The sequence below is a fragment of the Protopterus annectens genome, chromosome 13.part0, assembly GCF_019279795.1.
Source record: "Protopterus annectens isolate FY-2018-M chromosome 13.part0, PAN1.0, whole genome shotgun sequence".
Lineage (NCBI taxonomy): Eukaryota > Metazoa > Chordata > Ceratodontiformes > Protopteridae > Protopterus > Protopterus annectens.
Window position 1 is genome coordinate 211,497,051 of NC_056747.1, and position 7,822 is coordinate 211,504,872.

Genomic DNA, 7,822 nt, shown 5'->3' on the forward strand with positions numbered 1-7,822 from the left:
TTTTCTAAATGAAAATAAAGTATGAAAGTCAAATTTACATCATCATTTAGAGACATCAATATCTAATAAATAGTAATATACCAAATGTTTTACGGCAAAGGAACCAAAAAATAAACAAACTAAATACCTTGACATTTTTAAAGTATTGTACTTTGGATGTAAAATGCTTCCTCCATCACCACTTACAAATACTACAGCAAGTTTGCAACATTATGTGGAGAAACTATTTTATATCAAAAATATATATAAAAAATAGTGCTTAAAAATAAGTAAGTAAAACAGAACAGGCTTACAAGAAAGCTCATTCACTATGTTAATAATGCCCTCCAGGGTGCATGTTAATGTGTAATTAATACCCTTCCGGGGGTGCAGCAGGTGTTAATTACACATTAACACCCACCCTGTTGGGCATTATTGCTTGCGCTGTTACTAGTGATACCTGGTTTGGCACCTATGCCTCTAATGAACACAAGCAGCCTGCAAATGGTTCATCTCCAAAGCCCCTGCTTACACTTATGGGTATCTGAACTTATCAGATACTTGAGATGCATGGCTAGCCTTAAAAAAGGACCTTGTGGTCGTTAGCCTATTGACACACACTGGGTGCATACCTCTCAACCTCTTGGCACAAGAAATCTGAACAAAGCATGACATAATCTGAGGACAAAGACCCAAAAATAGGGGCACATTTAACATTGCTCTTATACACTTAGAAAGTTGCTAGAACAACAGCATTTGTGTTGGCATGCAATTTCTGAAGGACAAAGTCTGAAACTCAAAGGCATTTCATTATTTGGGGAGTTTAATTTTCAGATCATACTAGTGATTTGTCAGAAAAACATAAATTGTATGAGGAACTAGACAAAAAAAGAGGCAAAAAATATGGAAACTGCGAAAATTCTGGACAGTTGAGAGTTATGACTGAGTGTATGAAAAGCTCACATTAGAAAAACTGTAAAGGATAATATGTACTAAAGAATAGAGCTTGGTGTGCTGCCGCCTTTTTTATGCTGTTCATAAAACCCTCCGTGTTTTTTCCCTCTCTCATTCCTTTATTAGCTGTAATTAAAACGCTGGCGCGCGCGCGCGCGCACACACACACACACACACGCACACACACACTGCATTCGAGCTTTTCTACATATCCTTTTTTTCTTTTCATTTACAATGAAGTTTTATTTTACTTGCCAATTGCATTTACTTTACCTGCTCTCTCTGTTGCTTTAAATGTCAAGAAAACAACAATGGTTTCACTGGGCCACTGACATTGAATCTTGCCACCTTATTCTGATCTTAGACTTCATATCTGTAAGGGACCACACGCATAATTCTCAACATATTTGCTCAAGAATGAAGGAATAAGCCAAAAAATACCGGGAAAGAGGGGAGTCCCAAACTCGGGAACAGTTTTTTTTAATAGTTACCAGAACACCATGCGTAGTTTGCACAGTTCTCAACTCGCCCTAATTTTGCCTCATACATATTTTTCCTTACCCCTGATTTGATTTTCTAGTAAACCATTAAGGATTGCAGACAGTGATGTCAGTCATTAGTTTATTATCTATTCGTCAGAAAATGCATGTTGATGAAAAACTGCTGTGTTTAACTTTGTATGAGAAGTGGGTCAATTTCAGAAAACGTCTGCGTATGCTGAGCACAGAAACTGAGTCTTATAAGTCAAGTTTACATCAACATGTAGTTTCTAAACACTAAAAAATATTAAACTGTAATTGTCTGGCATTTCTGACCGATTGTAATCAGTGATGTAGGACAAGAAAAAAATGTGACAGGACAAAAGTGCAAGGCTAAATCATGGACGTTCTGCAAGCTGTGTGAAGTCCAATATGTAATAAAACAGCAGGATGGGACTATAATTTTAACCACCATCATGACCTATTGCAAAAACCCATCGAATCATTTAAATTGGCAATTGCATACCTGCTACTTACAACAGCAACTCAAATTCTGTTTATAAAAGACATACTAAAGAGATACTGCGACACTACATGAAACAACTTGCCACATAATGGACACAATTTTCTTTGCCTTTCATTTTCTCCCTTTTTACTTGTACAGAGATGCATTCTTCTGCTACACTGTTTCTAAATAATTATAAGCAAAACAAGTAACACGTCAACAGTTAACTTAGATTCCTCTATTTGTATACTACTCCGTTTCAAAACCGTGACACAATAGCATTACATTGGTGGTTTTACATTTACCTCTACGGGCTGAACAGTTTAAACACTTAAAACCTGAGCTCCATTGTCGTACAACCGTTCTAACTAATCAACGAAAAAGAAAAATACATCACTAAGGTCCCACGCCTCAACCTCTTAGTGCAAGAAATCTGGACAGAGCTTAAAATAATGGGGGTGCAAAGGCCCGAAAATAGGGACAGAGTTTAAATACTGCTCTTTTAAGTTAGAAAGTCGCTAGAATAATAGAATTTGTGTTGGCATGCATTTCCTGAAGGATCTGAAACTCGTATATATGTTCGTTATTTAGGGATTTCAATCATCGGCGATTTGCCAGAAATCCCCGGAATTTTACGAGAAACAGACCACAATTTGGACATTCTGTGAAACTCTGGACATACTTGGGCTGCTATCACTTTAAAATGAAGTGCATCTCACTAGTTCAGTAGCTTTCAAACAGGCCAGCGTGTTTATGCTTCAAACACAAACCCACACCAAGCATTATCACATGCACGTTGAACGGATCAGGCATACTTTTCAGTTCGTGTCATTTGCTGTACACGACTGTTCTTGCTAACGTCTGTGTATGACGTGGGTATAACCGAGGGACTCTGTTCACTGCACAGCTCTTTACATTACCTGCCACTCACGTTTTTCTCTCGACAAATACAGTTTGGCAATAACTACAGAATGAACTAATAGCAGGTGCAACAGAGACCAGGCAGATTGCCAGCAATATAATTAAACAATATGATCAGATTGTCATAGTCGGTTTTCAGAACACGAATATTTACCAAACAGGCATATGTCCAAGGAAGGCATCTATCAGCAAACACATATGATCTCTCCGGAAAGGAAGGGAGCCGAGGTGTGTGCCTAGGCATAAGCAATATGAGCATTTTGTTTTACTTAACATGTTTCAGAACCTACATACCCCAACAGACCAGAACATCTGTAACAGCCTAAAGCAGTGCATGCAGTACAGGTATGCACACGCGCTAATGCATGCAACACAGATCTGCACACAACCTACGATAATTGCGATGATGCGACCCTTCAGTTAATTTATGGGGGAAAGTGAAATTGGATGCAAACATTTAACAACACAGAGAAGATATTGCAGACACGTTCACTCTTTGGTATTACATGCTTGGTGAGGTGCACAAAATAAGCATTACTCTTGACCGTGTATCATTCTCCAGTACGTGTAACACCACTTCTGATAATATGGAACAGGTGGCAAAAAAATGACATACACAGTTACACCTCATCTAGGAAAGTTCACCACATGGTCATTTTTACTTTGAATTATCTTAATTCTTCAAAATAAGAGTTTAGTAATTATAATGTTAATCTACCAGTATGAAAACTAATGTTTGTTATTTTAATACTGTTCGATTACTTTTGTATAAATATAAAGGTGCCTATGTCATAAGTGATAATTCAATAAAGGTGTTTAAAGAATACCCCTCAACCTCTTCGCACAGTAAATCTGGACAAAGCATAAAATAATGGAGCGACAAAGGCCCCAAAATAGGATCAAAATTTAAATACTGCTGTTATAAATTTAGAAAGTTGTTAAGATTAACGGGTTTTGCATTAACATGCAATTTTCTGAGGATATGAAGTCTGAAACACGAATGTGTCATTATTTCGTGACTTTAATGCTCGGTAAATTGCCAGAAAACTAAATTATATCAGGAATAGAATATAAATATGAGGCAAAAATCTGAACAGTTGAGAAGTAGGATGAAAACATTTAACAGTGAATGTGAAACACCTTTCACTGTGGAACTTGAACGTTTTAAGACTCAAAATAGCATATAACTGGAGAACTATGAATGTAAGGTTTAAACACAAAACAGAAATGTCTGCATACACTACAGTCCTGAGAGCAGAACTATTTACTTATTATTATTTTTTTTATTATTAGCATTGCTATTATATTTCTGGGGAGATTCTTCGGTGCATTACAAATTGTTTGTTTCCGGCAGCAAGGTGGTCACAAAGTTAAGTCTGATTGAGGTATAAAATAAATAATTCACTAATTTGTCAAGATACCACTACATTTTTTCCAGGGCAGATTACCGTTCAAAACTTTACACTTCTGAACAGGAAACCCATAATAATTGTTACAGAAAAGACTGGACTCCGTGGGCGCCCTTAAAGCTCCTAACATAATACGTCTCAACTTCTTTGTGCAAGAAAATCTGAACAAAGCCTAAAATAATGGGGGCACAAAGATCCACAAATGGGGACATATTTTAAATATTGCTCTTACAAACTTAGAACATTTCTAGAACAACAGGATTTGTGTTAGTATGCATTTTTGAAGAGTATGAAGTCTAACACTCAAAATGTATGCCATTATTTAATGACCAGTCCTTGGTGATTAGACAGAAAACCACAAATTATATGAAGAATAGACTGAAAATATAAGGCAAAATTCTGGACATTCTGAGAACATCTGGACAATTGAGACGCATGCCTAGCACCGTGCAAAGACATTTATAAGCCCCTTTAAGAATACAACCAGATCTTCAACTTCCTTGTCCAACTGAAACATTACCTTCTGCACAACAGGAAGACAACATACAGCTGTAGTGTCGAACAGCAGATCTGGACATTTTTACCAAGCACCCCAGTGGGAAGCAAGGCGGGGTGATCAGGGGCATCAAAACCTTGTCTTTGTTACGGATAGGGTTTCTTGCAGTTGTGGGTAGATTTGCTTACTATACATCCCAACATCTAAGCGCAAGAGATGGGGACAAAGCCAACAAAAATGGTGGGATAAAGGCACATAATCGGGTCAACATTTAATTTCTGTTCACACAGTTTCTGTATTAGCTTGCATTCTCTGAAGGGTAAGAAGTCTGACAACTTAAACAATTTGTCATTATTCAATAACGTCAGGCCTCGAAAATGTGTCTGAAACTGTACATATGCTAAAATGCAAACTAACCTGGTAATTTTATAAACATCTGGAAATTAGAGGCATTTATGTTTCCTTATTGCTGGTTTGTAAGCCTGAAATCTGAGAAGAATGCAAGAGCAGAAGTAACTCAAAAGAAGTCTGCAGATTCTGGGTTTTAGCACACCTCTCAACTTCTTGGTACAAGACGTCTGGACAAAGCCTCAATGAGGCTAGGGGTGGAGCAAAGTCCAAAAACAGGGACATATTTTAAATATTGCTCTTACAAACTTAGAAAGTTGGTAGAATAACGTATTTTCCGAAGGCTATAAAGTCTGAAATTAAATTTATATCTCATTATTTAGTGATTTCAATCTCAGGGATTTGCTAGAAAATCACAAATTGTATGAGGAATAGACCAAAAATGTGAGACAAAAATCTGGACACAAATATATGGAATGTTAGCTTACATACAAGCAGTAAATTAGGAAGTAAGTTTGCAAGTCATACATCACTCACTATAAGCTGCAGTCTGTCTATTCCCCTCATATTGTATAAAATCATTCAATAATTGCCAGCGCTGTGTCTATTACGACGCCGAACACTGACTTTTTTGAGATTTCCCATTTCCCCAAAAGCGTCCCACCCCCTTTTTTTTACCTCAGTGTGTGCATAAGCTGGATACTATATTACTTACCAAAACAGTCAATAGTCGCCAGTTCTCTAAATGCTATATAATACTGGATGATAGGATTCGGGTCCTGCCAACATTTTTGAAACCTCTTAAACTTGGTGCAAACTGGAAAAAAAATCGCATGTACCTGCTTTACTGCAGCAGGAGCAAGTGCCAGTACTACATAGGCGTCGTTTACCTGCCCTGAGTGATTAATCTGCATCTAAATGACTAAATGTGGGGAGGGAGGAATGAGTCCAGTTTAAAGACCTTCACAGAAACAAGTTATCTGACAAGGAACACCATAAGATGTAGGGGGGGGGGGGGGGCTACACAGGCAGTACCCAAGGCAAGTTTTCCTAGAGTTTCCAAAGGAATGCTGAATGCTGCCAGCACCGATGATGATTAATCACACACTTCCTAGGAACACACAAATGACAGAGAAAGGGTAAAAGTGAGGTGGTTAAGAAGGTAGGTCTATGACAATAAGACCTGCATATAAATGCTTAGCTTCTAGTACAGCAAAGTTAGTGCACTTCAGACATATTTAATCAGACATATTTAATTGTGAATTAAGAATGTCTTGAGTGGGGAAAAGGCAGTTTTATTGGTGATAATTAGCAATACAGTTGTTTGACATTTAAAATAACCCTCTTAACTAAAGCTGTTCATTATTATTATTAACAGTAGTATTAGGCACTTGTATTTTAAAGCAGGTTGCATATGAGAGCATTCCACACTGTTCACCCTGGATGGCCCGACCTGATGAGAATTTGTCGCAACAAACTAATGCTACAATTCAAGGTTTTACACAAGATAATCAGTTAAAAAGAGCCTGATTTAATTTATGACCCCTGCCCTATCCGAGCCCCATGGAGATGTGCCAAGAGTTCTCTTTTTCGGACTTAAGTAGCTTTTCAAGGCGACAGTAACGGAGGACCGATTCCAGGTGGACAGCAGTAAACCCAAGCCGCAGGTCAGTAAAACGCAGAGGATGGCACACAATCGCCGGAATGTGTGTGTGTGTGTGTATACACACACACAATCAGCACCTGGACTCTCTCCAAAACAGGATCGATTAAATCCATCGGGTGAGGTCAGTAAAATAAAATACATACAGTTAGTATTTAACACCCTTGATTGTTATTGCTGGTCACGGATCAATATGTAAGATCAGAGGCAAGATTCATTATAGTGGCTGAATGGAAAGTATAAGAAGTTAAGTATCACACACAAGTGAAATAAAACTACATACATAAGTAACTGAAGAGCACTGCGTCCTGGATCTGCCTTTATGGGGTTTACTAATGTGAGCAGCACCGCTACAGCTGCCTTGTTCCACACACTTGTGCCTTTTTGTGATAGCCATTGTTCCATTTGAATGCATGTATGAAATATTAATTGCAGGGAAGAAATACTGCACACAGCAGCTAACACAACAGATCTGAAAACTCCTCAGCGTTGCCTTTCAGTTAATTCTATCTAACCTAAAAAGCAGCATCAGACCGAGAAAACGTGAAGTAAACGCCGGAAACCTTATGCTAGCATCAGTTTGTAAAACAGTCTTTTTAGTTCCACAACATAATCACCTCCTTTAAGTACTTACCAAAAGCTGGTCCTTTGTGCGCGGCCACGACCCCCACAACAATGTATAAGGGGAGCCCACCTCAGCTGACGGCTGTGAGAACTGAGCCCGGCTCCTGAGCGACCTCTCTTTACTCTCCCATGAGAAGTGTGTCAGTGGGTCAGTGAGGCTTCTTTGCATAATGCGTCTGCACTGTAGTATGAGAGAGGTCACGTAATGACTACGTAAGGAGCTGTGACAAACAGCGCTCAGTTTAACCTGATCACTTGTTATAAAACCACTTACGCAAACTGCCAGCAAGGAGTCCTCTTTTCACCGTAATTATGCTGCAGAGGACTCAGGAGGACCGTTATAATAATGTATGTCAGAGAGAAACTCTGTGCACTTCGAGGTGTATCTGACGTCTGTTATTAAAGCATACTCATTATACTTTGTTAAATAAGTGAAGATAGTGC

General features: G+C 38.4%; 1 protein-coding gene across 1 annotated transcript in view; it reads right to left on the bottom strand.

Annotated features, from left to right (window-relative positions):
* Window positions 1–7,602, bottom strand: part of LOC122787160 (nuclear factor interleukin-3-regulated protein-like) — a 134,773-nt gene extending 127,171 nt beyond the window's left edge. The window contains exon 1 of the mRNA XM_044053736.1: window positions 7,389–7,602. The gene's annotated coding sequence lies outside the window, so the exon portion shown is untranslated. The remainder of the gene's footprint in view (window positions 1–7,388) is intronic.
* Window positions 7,603–7,822: the final 220 nt, after the last annotated feature.